The sequence below is a fragment of the Bos taurus genome, chromosome 1 (assembly GCF_002263795.3).
Source record: "Bos taurus isolate L1 Dominette 01449 registration number 42190680 breed Hereford chromosome 1, ARS-UCD2.0, whole genome shotgun sequence".
NCBI lineage: Eukaryota > Metazoa > Chordata > Mammalia > Artiodactyla > Bovidae > Bos > Bos taurus.
The window spans coordinates 148,053,620-148,072,916 of record NC_037328.1 but is presented as its reverse complement, the minus strand read 5'-3'; the positions used below and the strand labels follow the sequence as shown (position 1 = coordinate 148,072,916).

Genomic DNA, 19,297 nt, shown 5'->3' with positions numbered 1-19,297 from the left:
AATAAGTCCAATCAGTTGAAGGCTTGAATGAATAAAAATGTTGAGTTAGGAGGGAATTCCTCTGGCCTGGTGGCATTTTAGCTGGGACATTGGCTTTTCCCTGCCTTTGCACTTGAGCTGAAACCTTGGTGCTTCTGGGTCTTGGGTCTGCTGGCCTCCAGAGTAGAACCACCATCAGCTCTCCTGGTTCTCTGGCTTTGCACTTGGACTGGAAATACATCCCACTGGCTCTCCAGCCTTCTGAGTCCCCCTGAAAATCCTGGACTTGTTCCCCCCATAACTACATGAGCCAATTTCTTATAATTAATGAATAGATTTTTTTTTTCTTTTTTCTCCAATTTTATTTTATTTTTAAACTTTACATAATTGTATTAGTTTTGCCAAATATCAAAGTGAATCCGCCACAGGTATACATGTGTTCCCCATCCCAAACCCTCCTCCCTCCTCCCTCCCCATACCATCCCCCTGGGCCGTCCCAGTGCACCAGTCCCAAGCATCCAGCATCATGCATCGAACCTGGACTGGCAACTCGTTTCCCACATGATACTTTACATGTTTCATTGCCATTCTCCCAAATCTTCCCACCCTCTCCCTCTCCCACAGAGTCCATAAGACCGTTCTATACATCAGTGTCTCTTTTGCTGTCTCGTACACCGGGTTATTGTTACCATCTTTCTAAATTCCATATATATGCGTTAGTATACTGTATTTATGTTTTTCCTTCTGGCTTACTTCACTCTGTATAATAGGCTCCAGTTTCATCCACCTCATTAGAACTGATTCAAATGTATTCTTTTTAATGGCTGAGTAATACTCCATTGTGTATATGTACCACAGCTTTCTTATCCATTCATCTGCTGATGGACATCTAGGTTGCTTCCATGTCTTGGCTATTATAAACAGTGCTGCGATGAACATTGGGGTACACGTGTCTCTTTCTCTTCTGGTTTTCTCAGTGTGTATGCCCAGCAGTGGGGTTGCTGGATCATAAGGCAGTTCTATTTCCAGTTTTTTAAGGAATCTCCACACTGTTCTCCATAGTGGCTGTACTAGTTTGCATTCCCACCAACAGTGTAAGAGGGTTCCCTTTTCTCCACACCCTCTCCAGCATTTATTATTTGTAGACTTTTGGATCGCAGCCATTCTGACTGGTGTGAAATGGTACCTCATAGTGGTTTTGATTTGCATTTCTCTGATAATGAGTGATGTTGAGCATCTTTTCATGTGTTTGTTAGCCATCTGTATGTCTTTTTTGGAGAAATGTCTATTTAGTTCTTTGGCCCATTTTTTGATTGGGTCGTTTATTTTTCTGGAGTTGAGCTGTAGGAGTTGCTTGTATATTTTTGAGATTAGTTGTTTGTCGGTTGCTTCATTTGCTATTATTTTCTCCCATTCTGAAGGCTGTCTTTTCACCTTGCTAATAGTTTCCTTTGATGTGCAGAAGCTTTTAAGGTTAATTAGGTCCCATTTGTTTATTTTTGCTTTTATTTCCAATATTCTGGGAGGTGGGTCATAGAGGATCCTGCTGTGATGTATGTCGGAGAGTGTTTTGCCTATGTTCTCCTCTAGGAGTTTTATAGTTTCTGGTCTTACGTTTAGATCTTTAATCCATTTTGAGTTTATTTTTGTGTATGGTGTTAGAAAGTGGTCCAGTTTCATTCTTTTACAAGTGGTTGACCAGATTTCCCAGCACCACTTGTTAAAGAGATTGTCTTTAATCCATTGTATATTCTTGCCTCCTTTGTCGAAGATAAGGTGTCCATATGTGCGTGGATTTATCTCTGGGCTTTCTATTTTATTCCATTGATCAATATTTCTGTCTTTGTGCCAGTACCATACTGTCTTGATAACTGTGGCTTTGTAGTAGAGCCTGAAGTCAGGTAGGTTGATTCCTCCAGTTCCATTCTTCTTTCTCAAGATCGCTTTGGCTATTCGAGGTTTTTTGTGTTTCCATACAAATTGTGAAATTATTTGTTCTAGCTCTGTGAAGAATACTGTTGGTAGCTTGATAGGGATTGCGTTGAATCTATAAATTGCTTTGGGTAGTATACTCATTTTCACTATATTGATTCTTCCAATCCATGAACATGGTATATTTCTCCATCTATTAGTGTCCTCTTTGATTTCTTTCACCAGTGTTTTATAGTTTTCTATATATAGGTCTTTAGTTTCTTTAGGTAGATATATTCCTAAGTATTTTATTCTTTCCGTTGCAATGGTGAATGGAATTGTTTCCTTAATTTCTCTTTCTGTTTTCTCATTATTAGTGTATAGGAATGCAAGGGATTTCTGTGTGTTGATTTTATATCCTGCAACTTTACTGTAGTCATTGATTATTTCTAGTAATTTTCTGGTGGACTCTTTAGGGTTTTCTATGTAGAGGATCATGTCATCTGCAAATAGTGAGAGTTTTACTTCTTCTTTTCCAATTTGGATTCCTTTTATTTCTTTTTCTGCTCTGATTGCTGTGGCCAAAACTTCCAAAACTATGTTGAATAGTAATGGTGAAAGTGGGCACCCTTGTCTTGTTCCTGACTTTAGAGGAAATGCTTTCAATTTTTCACCATTGAGGATAATGTTTGCTGTGGGTTTGTCATATATAGCTTTTATTATGTTGAGGTATGTTCCTTCTATTCCTGCTTTCTGGAGAGTTTTTATCATAAATGGATGTTGAATTTTGTCAAAGGCTTTCTCTGCATCTATTGAGATAATCATATGGTTTTTATTTTTCAATTTGTTAATGTGGTGTATTACATTGATTGATTTGCGGATATTGAAGAATCCTTGCATCCCTGGGATAAAGCCCACTTGATCATGGTGTATGATCTTTTTAATGTGTTGTTGGATTCTGATTGCTAGAATTTTGTTAAGGATTTTTGCATCTATGTTCATCAGTGATATTGGCCTGTAGTTTTCTTTTTTTGTGGGATCTTTGTCAGGTTTTGGTATTAGGGTGATGGTGGCCTCATAGAATGAGTTTGGAAGTTTACCTTCCTCTGCAATTTTCTGGAAGAGTTTGAGCAGGATAGGTGTTAGCTCTTCTCTAAATTTTTGGTAGAATTCAGCTGTGAAGCCGTCTGGACCGGGGCTTTTATTTGCTGGAAGATTTTTGATTACAGTTTCAATTTCCATGCTTGTGATGGGTCTGTTAAGATTTTCTATTTCTTCCTGGTCCAGTTTTGGAAAGTTGTACTTTTCTAAGAATTTGTCCATTTCTTCCACGTTGTCCATTTTATTGGCATATAATTGTTGATAGTAGTCTCTTATGATCCTTTTTATTTCTGTGTTGTCTGTTGTGATCTCTCCATTTTCGTTTCTAATTTTGTTGATTTGATTTTTCTCCCTTTGTTTCTTGATGAGTCTGGCTAATGGTTTGTCAATTTTATTTATCCTTTCAAAGAACCAGCTTTTGGTTTTGTTGATTTTTGCTATGGTCTCTTTTGTTTCTTTTGCATTTATTTCTGCTCTAATTTTTAAGATTTCTTTCCTTCTACTAACCCTGGGGTTCTTCATTTCTTCCTTTTCTAGTTGCTTTAGGTGTAGAGTTAGGTTATTTATTTGACTTTTTTCTTGTTTCTTGAGGTGTGCCTGTATTGCTATGAACTTTCCCCTTAAGACTGCTTTTACCGTGTCCCACAGGTTTTGGGTTGTTGTGTTTTCATTTTCATTCGTTTCTATGCAAATTTTGATTTCTTTTTTGATTTCTTCTGTGATTTGTTGGTTATTCAGCAGCGTGTTGTTCAGCCTCCATATGTTGGAATTTTTAATAGTTTTTCTCCTGTAATTGAGATCTAATCTTACTGCATTGTGGTCAGAAAAAATGCTTGGAATGATTTCTATTTTTTTGAATTTACCAAGGCTAGCTTTATGGCCCAGGATGTGATCTATCCTGGAGAAGGTTCCATGTGCGCTTGAGAAAAAGGTGAAATTCATTGTTTTGGGATGAAATGACCTATAGATATCAATTAGGTCTAACTGGTCTATTGTATCGTTTAAAGTTTGTGTTTCCTTGTTAATTTTCTGTTTAGTTGATCTATCCATAGGTGTGAGTGGGGTATTAAAGTCTCCCACTATTATTGTGTTATTGTTAATTTCTCCTTTCATACTTGTTAGCATTTGTCTTACATACTGCGGTGCTCCCGTGTTGGGTGCATATATATTTATAATTGTTATATCTTCTTCTTGGATTGATCCTTTGATCATTATGTAGTGACCTTCTTTGTCTCTTTTCACAGCCTTTGTTTTAAAGTCTATTTTATCTGATATGAGTATTGCTACTCCTGCTTTCTTTTGGTCCCTATTTGCATGGAAAATCTTTTTCCAGCCCTTCACTTTCAGTCTGTATGTGTCCCCTGTTTTGAGGTGGGTCTCTTGTAGACAACATATGTAGGGGTCTTGTTTTTGTATCCATTCAGCCAGTCTTTGTCTTTTGGTTGGGGCATTCAACCCATTTACATTTAAGGTAATTACTGATAAGTATGTTCCCGTTGCCATTTACTTTATTGTTTTGGGTTCGAGTTTATACACCGTTTTTGTGTTTCTTGTCTAGAGAATATCCTTTAGTATTTGTTGGAGAGCTGGTTTGGTGGTGCAGAATTCTCTCAGCTTTTGCTTGTCTGAAAAGCTTTTGATTTCTCCTTCATACTTGAATGAGATCCTTGCTGGGTACAATAATCTGGGCTGTAGGTTATTTTCTTTCATCATTTTAAGTATGTCTTGCCATTCCCTCCTGGCTTGAAGAGTTTCTATTGAAAGATCAGCTGTTATCCTTATGGGAATTCCCTTGTGTGTTATTTGTTGTTTTTCCCTTGCTGCTTTTAATATTTGTTCTTTGTGTTTGATCTTTGTTAATTTGATTAATATGTGTCTTGGGGTGTTTCTCCTTGGGTTTATCCTGTTTGGTACTCTCTGGGTTTCTTGGACTTGGGTGATTATTTCCTTCCCCATTTTAGGGAAGTTTTCCACTATTATCTCCTCAAGTATTTTCTCATGGTCTTTCTTTTTGTCTTCTTCTTCTGGAACCCCTATGATTCGAATGTTGTAGCGTTTAATATTGTCCTGGAGGTCTCTGAGATTGTCCTCATTTCTTTTAATTAGTTTTTCTTTTATCCTCTCTGATTCATTTATTTCTACCATTCTATCTTCTAATTCACTAATCCTGTCTTCTGCCTCTGTTATTCTACTATTTCTTGCCTCCAGAGTGTTTTTAATTTCACTTATTGCATTATTCATTATATATTGACTCTTTTTTATTTCTTCTAGGTCCTTGTTAAACCTTTCTTGCATCTTCTCAATCCTTGTCTCCAGGCTATTTATCTGTGATTCCATTTTAGTTTCAAGATTTTGGATCAATTTCACTATCATTATTCGGAATTCTTTATCAGGTAGATTCCCTATCTCTTCCTCTTTTGTTTGGTTTGGTGGGCATTTATCCTGTTCCTTTATCTGCTGAGTATTCCTCTGTCTCTTCATCTTGTTTAAATTGCTGAGTTTGGGGTGTCCTTTCTGTATTCTGGCAGTTTGTGGAGTTCTCTTTATTGTGGCGTTTCCTCACTGTGTGTGGGTTTGTACAGGTGGCTTGTCAAGGTTTCCTGCTTAGGGAAGCTTGTGTCGGTGTTCTGGTGGGTGGAGCTGTATTTCTTCTCTCTGGAGTGCAATGAAATGTCCAGTAATGAGTTATGAGATGTCTATAGTTTTGGGGTGACTTTGGGCAGCCTGTATCTTGAAGCTCAGGGCTGTGTTCCTTTGTTGCTGGAGAATTTGCTTGGTATGTCTTGCCCTGGAACTTATTGGCCCTTGTGTGGTGCTTGGTTTCAGTGTCGGTATGGGGGCATTTGATGAGCTCCTGTCAATGAATGTTCCTTGGAGTCAGGAGTTCCCTGGAGTCAGGGTTTGGACTTAAGTCTCCTGCTTCTGATTATCGGTCTTATTTTTACAGTAGTTTCAAAACTTCTCCTTCTATACAGCACCATTGATAAAACATCTACATTAAAGATGATAAGTTTCTCTACAGTGAGGGTCACTCAGAGAGGTTCACAGGGTTACATGGAGAAGAGAAGAGGGAGGAGGGAGTTAGAGGTGACCCAAATGAGATGAGGTGAATCAATAGTGGAGAGAGTGGGCTAGCCAGTAGTCACTTCCTTATGTGCACTCCACAACTCGACCACTCAGAGATGTTCACGGGGTTTTACAGAGAAGAGAAGAAGGAGGAAGGTAACAGAGGTGGCCAGAAGGATAAAAGGGGGGAATGAAAAGGAGGGAGACAGATCCAGCCAGTAATCAGTTCCCTAAGTGTTCTCCACCGTCTGGAACACACAGAAATTCACAGAGTTGGGTAGAGTAGAGAGGGGTTAGGGAGGAGACACAGGCGACCTGGTGGAGAAAAAGGAGGGTCCAAAGGGAGAGAGAGCAGTCAAGCCAGTAATCTCACTCCCTAGTGAAAAATGGGTCCTGAAGATTGGGTCCTTATAGGTACAAAATTGGTAACAAATACATAAAAGCAAAAATTAAAAATCTAGAGTAGAGTTTGGAATTTCAAAAATACGATGTTAAAGAAAAGAAGAAGGAAAAGAAAGAGAGAAAGAACGAACAAACAAAAACAAACAAGGTCGCGAAAATTATAGAGAAAGTACAGGTACAAAATTGATAACTAATACCAGAAAGCGAAAATTAAAAATCTAGAGTAGAGTTTGGAATTTCAAAAATACGATGTTAAAGAAAAGAAGAAGGAAAAGAAAGAGAGAAAAAACGAACAAACAAAAACAAACAAGGTCGTGAAAATTATAAAGAAAGTACAAGTACAAAATTGATAACTAATACCAGAAAGCAAAAATTAAAAATCTAGAGTAGAGTTTGGAATTTCAAAAATACAATGTTAAAAAAAAAAAAAATAAAAGAAGAAGAAAAATAAAGAGAGAAAACAAACAAATACGAACAATGTCACAAAAATTATAAAGAAAATACAGGTACAAAATTGATATCAAATACCAAAAAGCATAAATTAAAAATCTAGAGTAAAGTTTGGAATTTCAGATATACAATGTTATATAAAAGAAGAAGAGAAAGAAACAGAGAAGAAGAAAAAAAAAAAAAAGTCACAGAAATTATATAAAAAAAAAACTATAGGTACAAAATTGATAACATATACCAAAAAGCGAAAATTAAAAATCTAGAGTAGAGTTTAGAATTTCAAAAATACAATGTTAAAGAAAAGAAGAAAAAAACAAAAACAAACAAAAAAAAACAAGGTCAAAAAATTATAAAATATATATATATGAAGTTTGCTGAAGAAGAAAAAAATAGGGTCTTTTTTTTTTTTTTGCAAGTAATAGGATATAAAGGTGAAAATTAAAGGAACAATAGAGGACTTAAAATTTTTTTTTTTTTTTAATTAAAAAAAAGAAGAAAGAATGATCGTAAAAATAATAAAAATATATCTAGGACTTTTTTTTTTTTTTTTTTGTGGGTGTTGTGGGTTCAGTTCATTTTTGGCTAGTTCCTTGGTCAGATTTATATTTCTCAAGATCTATAGGCCCCTTTCTATGTAGTCCGTAGTAACCACAGGGTTTTGATCTATTGCCTGTAGCTTCCAAGGCGTTTCCCTCTGTTATATCTTCTTCTGTTTGCTAGTCTCTTCAGTATCTGGTTTCCGCCCTGACTCAAAGGGCACGGTGGAGGACACTTTTTTTTTTTTTTTTTTTAGGCTTACTTGTTCAGTCGCGCTGTGGGGAGGGAGGGAGGGATGCTGCAAACAAATAACACTGGCGTGGGCTCGCAGTGCCTCAGCCACCCTGGGTCTGCCCCCGCTCACGGCGCGTGTAGCCTCCCTGTCCACACTGCTCGGACTCTAGGTTGTTCCACCGGGAACAATCCGAGGCTGGCCCTGGGCTGCATGCACCTCCCAGGTCCAAGCCGCTCAGGTTCAGGCACTCGGGTAGTCCTCAGAGGCGCAGACTCAGTTGGGCCTGCGTTTTGTGCTCTTCCCAGGTCCGAGCGCCAATTTGTTCTTCCCAGGCGAGCGCCAATGCTGCGACTTATCGCCTCCCCGCCACTCGGTTATCTGGATGTAAAACCGGCGCACCTTCTCAGGCAGATGTTGACCGTCCAGACCCCCAAGAAGTTTTAGTTAGCAAAGAAGCCTGCTTACAGTTTTATAGATAATGTCTCTCTGGGGCTGCGATTGCCCCCTTCCGGCTCTGGCTGCCTGTCACCGGAGGAGGAAGGTCTGCAGCCGGCTATCTCTGTTCAGTCCTTTGTTCCGTGCGCGGGCCTGGCGGTCTTAGGTTAGGGCTGGCTTTTCTCGTGGTAGGTATCCCACAGTCTGGTTTGCTAGCCCAAATTATTTCGCTCAGATAGCGCTCAGGGTATTCAGGCCAGATTCTTACTCTCAGCGATGCAGCCCACGCCGCGCCTCCCTGCCCAGCCCCGGTTTGCTAATGGCGGATGCAGGCGTCTGCGCTGCTTCTCTGCTGGGGGAGTTACCGTAGGGCTCGCAATCTGCGAGTTTTAAATTGTTTATTTATTTTTTCTCCCTGTTATGTTGCCCTCTGTGCTTCCAAAGCTCGGCACAGATTCGGCAGTGAGAAGGTTTCCTGATGTTTGGAAACTTCTCTCTTTTTAAGATTCCCTTCCCGGGACGGAACTCCGTCCCTCCCTCTTTTGTCTCTTTTTTTTTGTTTTTAATATTTTTTCCCTACCTCCTTTCGAAGAGTTGGGTTGCTTTTCTGGGTGCCTGATGTCCTCTGCCGGCATTCAGAAGTTGTTTTGTGGAATTTACTCGACGTTTAAATGCTCTTTTGATGAATTTGTGGGGGAGAAAGTGTTCTCCCCGTCCTACTCCTCCGCCATCTTGGCTCCTCCCTGAATAGATTTTTGTCTCTGTCTCTCTGATTGGTTCTGTGTCTCTGGAGAGCCCTGATTAGTACAGTTATATTCTAGTTCTTTCCCTCTCATTTTGTCTTCTCTTTTTAGAATGATATGCCATAATTTTCATTCCCAGGTGGCACAGTGGTAAAGAATCTGCCTGACAATGCAGGAGACACAAGAGATGTGGGTTCAGTCTGATCCCTGGCTTGGGAAGATCCCCTGGAGTAAGAAACGGCAGCCCACTCAAACATTCTTGCCGGGAGAATTCCACGGACAGAGGAGCCAGTGGTTTACAGTCCACGGGGTTGCAAAGTGTTGGGCACGACTGAGCATATGTACAACAAGAAAATAATTTCCGTGCTGTTTGTAACGGTAAGGTGCTTGAGGTCCTATTTACTTCTTGTTTCATGCTTCAGCAACTTTTTGTTTATCACAATGTACACAGAGAACAGGAATGAGATAGCAACTCTCACACACTGTAATTAGCACAGCCCAGTACAAATCAGAGCCCAGTGTGTGCACTGGGGCATCATATATGCTGTACTGACAACTCCTTTGAGAGTGTGTCAACCCAGGTCATGATATCCTCGATCTCTCATCAAGGCATCAGCAGGACAAGGAAGGGCAGGGAAGGAGCCCTATCACTGAGCATTCATGCATTTATAGCTAGGTCATGGGCGTTCTGTCTGTTGTGGTGTTGTATGACCCAAGAGTCACTGTCAGACTCTTCAACAGTCACCCCTTCAACAGAACAAAGACAGGAAGTTTCCATAGCCCACTCTAGTCTTGGGGTACCAACATGCTCCACTTTTAGAGTAAGAGTGCCCTTGAGTGATCTTTAATTTAGTTTTCTTGAAAAGAGAATTGGTTAAAAAAATGTGGGCTCGCTACAAGCATGGAATATAAACATGTACATGTGTATTTACACAGATTCCTGTATGAGGCACAAATGGGAAAAATAATATTTCCCCTTTTTTGAAAAATACTGACTTCATTAGTAAAACGGAGATGTTTTCTTAGTTGCAAGAAGAAAAATTCTTTCAGTTGAGAATGGAAAAGAATTTACTAAGCTTGAAAAACTAAAAATAATTCCTGGCTGGTCTTATTCCTGTCCTCTGTATTTAAAGGAATTTACTCCTGATACTATTATTACAGGAAATTCCAAAAGCGTGAACATTTTCTGGAATTTTTATAAAAACAAGTGTTTATGTTTTGTTTAATTTAGACATGGAGGAAAACAGTTTTGCTTTGTAGGCACTGAGGTGTCTAGTGAAGGCCAGGACAATGTGATTCTGTGTAAAATTTAGATAATGAAAGAATTTAGGAATTCATAGAAGAGTCGTAGAGGAACACACTTAACATAAAATGTCTCTCAAACTCTATTGAGGTCAATGACAAACAATGGTTTTTAACACCAATGCAATGCTCACTTACACTGTCAAGATGGTTGTTATAGGGTATGGAAGTTGGTATCTTTCTCCAAGATGAGCTTTTAGGTCATTATGAAAATGATCAGTGGTTAATAACTATGAACAGATTTGATTCCTATGAGATGTCCAGGTATTTGCTGGCCGCTAAGTAAGTAAAGGGATTGAAAGGTGATGAAATACTCAGATGTCTTAAAAAACATACAGGCCAAAGTTTGGTTAATAGCATCTCTCTTATTCATGGTCTCAGCCTCTCATTTTATGCATAAATTCTGGAGCTTGGGAGCAACATCTTCAGGTTGTCAATATGGTATATTTGTAGGACAAGGATGAAGATATGGAAAACCTTGACCTTCAGTTTAGTGTTCTTGGACTACAACTCTGAATTTCCAAATTCACCATGCCCTTCCAAGGTCCTATAAAAATTCCAGCTTGTTTTATAGCTAACATTTTTTACTGCACCATTAGTGGGTTTCTGGAAAGGAGAGTTATGCAGTGAAGAAAACCGTTTGCATGCCTGCCCATGAGTTCAGTTCTTGAGAGTTTTATACAATTACCACTCAGGGTTATATCAATAACTCACTGAAGAAAGCTGAAAGAAGCTCTGTTCATGGAATAAAGCCATGACATTTGCCTGAATATGTTCCTTAACTCGGTTTTTTACAGTCAACTGAACACATGCATTTGTTAGAACCTCTGATGCCACAGGTAACTGTATAAAAATCTGATCCAACAACTTTGTCTTCAATGCACATTGGACTGTGCCTTTGTACTGTCAGTCTGCATTAATGTTTTTGCATCAAACAAAAATCATTATTGAGAAATTTGGTATTGCTTTGCTAAAGCGGGTATCTACTGAATATCTCCAATCCAATTCTTTCCTCTAATATGGTAATCTGTTATCTGTATTCAATTATCTGGAAGGTGAAAGTTGTTGGGCTGCCCAGTGGAAAATTTTAAGTCCTTTCACTCTGGGTCTGCTGTCTTTTCAGATCAATCTTTCTGCTAATGACAACCAATACTTTCATATGTGATTACAGGCCTGCTCCATCTTTTCATGAGCCGAGACTCTTTGGAATCATATGTATTGATCTTTTTAATAGAAGTCAGGAAAAATAAAATTACTCTGGCTTCTTGCGGCAAAACGATGATAAATGAGAACTTCGAAACTTATGGGAGAAATTTTTTCTGCCTTGGATTATTTTAATCACTAAAAATGATTGTCTTTTTAATAATATTTGCTTTCCATTATGCACATTTGCAGCAAAGCCAAAAATTGTTTCTGTATTGCTTTATTAAACCACATTGAGGCAGGGGCCTGTGGGTATTCCAGGACCTGCTGGTGACTCAGGTAATAGCGGCCCCAAACTGGAGGCAAAGAGTCAAGCTCCAGAGACTTGAGAGCAATCTCTAGTCAAATTTCACTAGAGCATTTTTGATAAAAGAACTTGCTGAACTATGGATTTTTTTTTTACATTTGTTTAAAAGCTCATTGTTAATACTATTATCTTAGAAGCAAGATTCTATTCTTTTCTTAAAATTAAGTTTTTATTTTGTATTGGGGAATAGGTGGCTCAGAGGGTAAGGAATCCACCTGCAGTGTAGGAGACCTGGGTTCAATCCCTGGGTTGGAAAGATCCCCTGGTGGAGGAAATGGCAACCCACTCCAGTGTTCTTGCCTGGAAAACTCCATGGTGGGCTATCGCTTGTGGGGTCACAAAGAGTTGTACGTGACTGAGCAGCTTTCACTTTCACGGCTGATTAGCAACGTTATGACAGTTTCAGGTGAACAGTGAAGGGACTAAGCCGTACATATACATCTTTCCATTCTTCCTCAACTCCCCTTCCCTCTAGGGTGTCAAGATTCTGTTCTTTTATTGCCCATCCTTTTTGATTTCTCCTTGGCCAAGACTGATTATTTCCCATGTGGCCTTCCTTTTTTGCTTAAGAGAAAATATATGTAACTCCCTGGCTGTGGTTTTGGCTACCTCCTCTGTGTGTCTGGAGCTGCTGGTGGTCCGCTGGTGGCAACTGGGAATTGAAGACGTGGGATCACTGTTTATCATCTTTTCTTCAAAACCTAAAACTACAGGACTCATGTTGGGTCTCTTTTTGGAAGCCCAGCTTTGTGTTTTATATTTGCAACAACTTTGTGGTTCCCCAGCTGAAGACATGATTCTTTTTTTGGCTTTGGGGGAACATGTGGCCAACACAGAAGATCAAAGAGAGTCATCGCCACTGCTAAAGAGACCAGATTTCTGTCGGTTTGAAGAAATGGGTGAGGACAAAAACACTGCAGATGTCAGAGCAAAGTACGGATTTGGTTTGCTTTGTTTGGCTCTTCTGCATACTCAGTCGCTCAGTCATGTCCGACTCTTTGTGACCCTGTGGACTGTAGCCCGCAGGGCTCCTCTGTCCATGGGATTTCCCAGGCAAGAATACGGGAGTGGGTTGCCGTTTCCCCTTCCAGGGGATCCTCCTGACCCAGGGATCAAATATGCGTCTCCTGCATTGGTAGGCAGATTTTTTTTTTACCCCTGAGCTACCTGGAAAGTCCTGTTTGGCTCCTGAAGACCGATGTGTAAGAAGGAAAACTTGTCCTATTGGGAAGCCATGTAAATAGCATTCCTGGTTCAATGACTTTTTATCTGATGAAGACATGAATCAGTCTCTCTGTCTCTCTCTCACCCTTTTGTTCTTTTTCTGTATCTCTCTGTCTCCCTTCTACCCAAACATGACAAAAAGAAAGATCTCACTTAGGAAACAAATTCTGTTTACCAAGCTTGCCATGTAATTTCATGTAATCCAGTTCTATGGAGACTTCGTGAGAGCGTCCCATGGGCCAGGCAATGAGAATATAGGATCAAATGGAAGAGATGGCTTTCCAGACTGTGTGTAGAGAGTGGAAGGGGATACAAGGAAAATGACCACCAAACTTCACTACAAGCTTGAGGGGTGTTGCCACCCTTCAAGTACAGAGTGACTCTGGAGGATAGACTGAGTCAGACCTGGAGGTTCATGGATGGCTGCCTTTAGAGAGAGTAGGAATAAACCAGATGGAAATCGGAGGCTGTGGGTGGAGAAACAATATTCTGGGCTGAGGAGACCGCTCCTGTGAAAGCTGGAATTTGAGGGGGTGTGGCCTTTGTGAGGAACTGAAGCTATCCCTGCCTCGCTTCAGTACAGAAAGGGCCAGAGATATGGGTCCCTCTTTCCTAATGTCACCTGGGTGTACCTGTGGTCTCTGAGTTGAAATATACTCATGCTTGGAGATCTTTTTTCCTTTCTCTGGCTGCATAGCATGTGGCCTCTTAGTTCCCTGACCAGGGATTGAACCTGCAGCCTTTACATTGGAAGCATGTAGTCTTAACCCCTGGACCACCAAGGAAGTCCCACACTCGGAGATCTTGAAGACTCTAAGGCACATTTTGCATTATCAGCTGCTGGAGTCATGTGTGGTGCTGCCTTTGTTTAGACTAATTCAACTTTGGCCACTTTGCTATCTTTGACCAAAAGGCAGTGTTTGTATAATTGCTTGAATGTATCTAGAATTTTGGCCTCAGTTTAGAAAAATTAGTGGAAAATATTGGAACCCAAATGCCTGTGATATCTGTGATGAAAAGTGTATGACTTTTAAAAAGTCATAAAATGGGAGAAAAAATGGAAATTTTTGTAGTGAATTAGCTTTAGGCATACATTAGTTTGAAGCTTGCAAATTGTGTATTCATGTGTGAAAAGCAAACAAAATATTAAGAGGCATGCTTGACATACTAGAAACAAACCTACAAAGAGTATGAGCATGTCTAAAGGTGAGGTATAATTAAGGACTTTTTAATTTCTCCCTCTCTCTGAGTCCTCTCATCAGATATATCATATATATATAGATAGATAAACAGATGTTTATTTTGTATGAAAGTCTTAATTTTTTTCTCTTGAGGAGTTTGTTAAAGATAGTTAGAAATCACAGATTCAAAATTTAGTCGCTTACATGATATCAGTTCTCAGTTCTGTGCATTAGCTAGAATAATGGAAATGTGAAATGAAAAGCAATCACAAACATCTGTTTGAATCTGTCTTGTTGAGCACTTCAGCAGATATCGTTAACGTCAGATTAGATCTTGTTATTAAGAGGTGAAAACAGCTCTTGATAACAGTAAACACTACAGAACTTGACAACAATTTGGAGAAATGCAAATAGATTGATAGCAAAATATGAGTAACTATAGAAACATAAAGTTAGGAAAAGAATGGTATCTTTAATTTTACTGATTCAGAATATGTATTGAACTGAATTCTGTAAGCAAAATTTGTCACATAGTTACTCAAAGAGTCCTGGAGAAATTCTGGGCCTTGGTTGCATGCTCAACGGACCATGGAAGGTTTAAATACCTGTAAATATAAGGCATCCACTGACAACCAGAGCTTTGAGCATCTGACTCTTCTACATGCAAACCTTACATTACAGCTTCTAGATGCTTCAGTTCAAGCCAGACTGTGACTTGATTCTCTACAAGTCATGGTGGTTGCATTAAGAAGCTTCCAGAATCTTGGATAATTTAAAAGTCTTTTGTAGGCTGAAGAGTCAGCAGGTAGAATATGGACTCTATGCTACCAAGCTTTTAGGTTCATAATTAACAAGCTAAAATATGCAAAAGGAAAAGTATCTTCTCTTTCTGCCATCTAATATTTATTAGAGAATTTTCTAACTCCCCACCCCCCAGTGAATTCTGCCTGTAATTTATTTCCAGTTCATCCTTCTTTTTGCTTCATCTATGGAAAACACTGAGGGTTTCTATTTTCGTTTCAGTTGCAGTTCCACCAATACCCTGTCTAGCTTAAAATGACCTTGAATTTTCCATGACTCAAACCTGCAGAAAAACACTGTTGATCATTTTCATTGGCTAGTTTTATCCACTGCCTCGAACTGTTACTTTGCCTTACAACCACCTGTCAGTCTTTTTTTTTTATATCTTGTATATAATTTTTATTTTATTTTAAAATTGATGTACAGTTGATTTACAATATTGTGTTAGTTTAAGGTGTACAGCAGTGATTCAATTACATATATATACACACATTGTTTTTCAATACAGATTATTGCAAGATATTGAATATAGTTCCCTCTGTTGTTTATCTATTTTATATACAGTAATTTGTATCTGCTAATCTCAAACTCCTAATTTATCCCTCCCCTTCCTTTCCCCTTTGGTGGCTTGCTATGTCTGTGAATCTGTTTCAGTTTTGTCATTAAGTTTATTTGGGTCATATTTTAGATTCTACGTATAAGGGATATTATACGGTATTTGTTGTCTGACTTACTGCACTTAGTGTGATAACCTCTAGGTCCATCCATGTTGTTGCAGATGGCATTTCATTATTTTTGATGGCCGACTAACATTCCTTTGTACATACATACCACATTTTCTTTTTGTTTGCCTGTCAATGGACATTTAGGTTGCTTCCATATTTTGGTTATTGTAAACTGTGCTACAATGAACACTGGGGTGTGTGTATTTTTTCAAATTAGAGTTTTCATCTTTTCTGGCTATATGCCCTGGAGTGGGATGGTTGGATCATATGGAAACTTTATTTTTGTTTTTTTTTTTTAGGAACTTCCATACTTTTTTCCATATCACATGAGTTTACATTCCAAACAACAGTATGCTGCTGCTACTGCTGCTAGGTCGCTTCAGTCGTGTCCGACTCTGTGCGACCCCAGAGACAGCAGCCCACCAGGCTCCCCTGTCCCTGGGATTCTCCAGGCAAGAACATCGGAGTGGGTTGCCATCTCCTTCTCCAAGGCATGAAAGTGAAAAGTGAAAGTGAAATCACTCAGTCGTGTCCGACTCGTAGCGACCCCATGGACTGCAGCCCACCAGGCTCCACTGTCCATGGGATTTTCCAGGCAAGAGTACTGGAGTGGGGCGCCATTTCCTTCTCCAAACAACAGTATAGGAGTATTCTCTTTTCTCCACACCCTCTCCAGCATTTATTGTTTGTGGACTTTTTGATGATGGCCATTCTGATCAGTGTGATGTGGTAGTTTTGATTAACATTTCTGTAATGATTAGTCATGTTGAACATCTTTTCATGTGCCTATTGGCCATCTGTATGTCTTCTTTGGAGAAATGTCTACTGAGGTTTTCTGCCAATTTTTTTTTTTTTTTGATGGAGTTGTTTCTTTTTCTGTTATCAAGTTGTATGAGCTGTTTGAATATTTTGGAAATTAAGCCTTGGTAGGTCACGTGGTTTGCAAATATTTTTCTCCCAGTCTGCAGGTTGTCTTTTCATTTTGTTTATGGTTTCCTTTGCTGTGCAAAACCTTATGAAGGCGATGGCACCCCACTCCAGTACTCTTGCCTGGAAAATCCCATGGATGGAGGAGCCTGGTAGGCTGCAGTCCATGGGGTTGCTAAGACTCGGACACGACTGAGCGACTTCACTTTCACTTTTCACTTCCATGCATTGGAGAAGGAAATGGCAACCCACTCCAGTGTTCTTGCCTGGAGAATCCCAGGGATGGGGGAGCCTTGTGGGCTGCCGTCTATGGGGTCGCACAGAGTCGGACACGACTGAAGCGACTTAGCAGCAGCAGCACTTATTTTTGCTTTTATTTTTATTGCCTTGGGAAACTGCTTGTCAGTTTTTTGACATCTCAGGTTTTCCTGCATTCCCTGAGGATTGTGGCGATTAAGCTACTGATCATAGTCCTGTAGGGGTTTTCTAAGTGTTTTCTCAGGGAGACTCTTAAAAGCTGTTGTATGTTCAAGCATTCACCCAGACAGCTCTCTGAATTCTGCAGGGAACGATTCCCACCAGTGTGTGTGTGATGAGGGCGTGGCACGGCCACCTTGTGAAAACCTGTTGGCTCTTGACTCAGTTCAGTTCACTTCAGTTCAGTTGCTCAGTCGTGTCTGACTCTCTGTGACCCCATGGACTGCAGCACGCCAGGCCTCCCTGTCCATCACCAACTCCCGGAGTTTGCTCAAACTCATGAGTTGGTGGTGCAATCCAACCATCTCATCCTCTGTCATCTTTTTCTCCTCCCACCTTCAATCTTTCCCAGCAGCAGGGTCTTTTCAAATGAGTCAGTCCTTCCCATCAGGTGGCCAAAGTATTGGAATTTCAGCTTCAACATCATCCTTCCAATGAATATTCAGGACTGATTTCCTTTAGGATGGACTGGTTGGATCTCCTTGCAGTCCAAGGGACTCTCAAGAGTCTTTTCCAACACCACAGTTCAAAAGCATCAATTCTTCAGCACTCAGCTTTCTTTATAGTCCAACTTGCACATCCATACATGACCACTGGAAAAACCATAGCCTTGACTAGGTGGACCTTTGCTGGCAAAGTAATGTCTCTGCTTTTTAATATATCATCTAGGTTGGTTGTAACTTTTCTTCCAAGGAGTAAGCATCTTTTAATTTCATGGCTGCAATCACCATCTGCAGTGATTTTGGAGCCCCCCAAAATAACATCTGTTATTGTTTCCCCATCTATTTGCCATGAAGTGATGGGACCAGATACTATGATCTTAGTTTTCTGAATGTTTAGTTTTAAGTCAACTTTTTCACTCTCCTCTTTCACTTTCATCAAGAGGCTCTTTAGTTCTTCTTCACTTTCTGCCATAAGGGTGGTGCCATCTTCATATCTGAGGATATTGATATTTTTCCCGGCAATCTTGATTCCAGCTTGTGCTTCACCCAGCCCAGCATTTCTCATGATGTACTCTGCATAGAAGTTAAATAAGCAGGTTGACAATATATAGCCTTGACATACTTCTTTCCCTATTTGGAGCCAGTCCAAATAGGAACCAGTTGTTCCATGTCCAGTTCTAACTTGCTTCCTGACTTGCATACAGATTTCCCAAGAGGCAAGTCAGGTGGTCTGGTATTCTCATCTCTTTAAGGATTTTCCACAGTTTGTTGTGATCCACACAGTCAAAGGCTTTGACATAGTCAATAAGGCAGAAATAGATGTTTTTCTGGAACTCTGTTGCTTTTTGATAATCCAACGGATATTGGCATTTTGATCTCTGGTTCCTCTGCCTTGGGTGTAATGTGTGTGTACTAAGTTGGTTCAGTCGTTTCCAACTCTTTGTGACCATATGAACTGGAGCCCACAAGGTTCCTCTGGCCATGAAGTTTCTCAGGCAAGAATACTGGAGTGAGTTGCCATGCCCGCCTTCAGGGGATCTTCCAGACCCAGGGACTGAACCCACATCTCCTGAGGCTCCTGCATCGTAGGCAAATTCTTTACCACTGAGCCACTGGGAAGCCCGTGGATGTAACATGTACCTTAAATTGGTAACCTAGTTCTTTCCTTCAGATTCAAAGCCATTCCTGCTGTGTAAACTATATATAGTGCCTCTGGTAACACTTGTTAGTCAGCCCAGGAAAGCAGTTTAAAGACTGCTAAATGAAGACATTGTTAGTACTGTTAGTCGCTCAGTCGTGACCAACTCTTTGTGACCCCAAGGACTGTAGCCTGCCACTGTCCTCTGTCCATGGGATTTTCCAGACAAGAATACTGGAGTGGGTTAAGATGTTGTTAAATGAAGTATCCTTGGCTCCAGCTCATTGCTGAGTTACTCTGAGATGAACAGATGAGCACATAGCTTCTAAGAAGCCTGTTGATCCTAATTTCTGAAATCAAAGAGCCCAGGGTTTTATTTAGAACAACCAAACTAAAATTAGGAGAAGGCAATGGCAACACACTCCAGTACACTTGCCCGGAAAATCCCATGGATGGAGGAGTCTGGTAGGCTGCAGTCCATGGGGTTGCTAAGTGTCAGACATGACTGAGCGACTTCACTTTCACTTTTCATTTTCATGCATTGGAGAAGGAAATGGCAACCCACTCCAGTGTTCTTGCCTGGAGAATCCCAGGGACTGGGGAGCCTGGTGGGCTGCCATCTATGAGGTTGCACAGAGTCGGACACAACTGAAGTGACTTAGCAGCAGTAGCAGCAGCCGCAGCAAACTAAAATTACCCCATGTATTGAC

At 40.1% G+C, this 19,297-nt stretch overlaps 1 long non-coding RNA gene across 4 annotated transcripts in view; it reads left to right on the top strand.

The window, feature by feature from the left end:
- The first annotated feature begins 7,416 nt into the window (after positions 1 to 7,416).
- LOC104971069 (uncharacterized) overlaps positions 7,417 to 19,297 on the top strand; it is a 130,089-nt gene continuing 118,208 nt past the window's right edge. For all 4 annotated transcript variants that reach the window (XR_009495733.1, XR_009495727.1, XR_009495730.1 and 1 more), the window contains exon 1: positions 7,417 to 9,237. This is a non-coding gene — a long non-coding RNA (uncharacterized lncRNA). The remainder of the gene's footprint in view (positions 9,238 to 19,297) is intronic.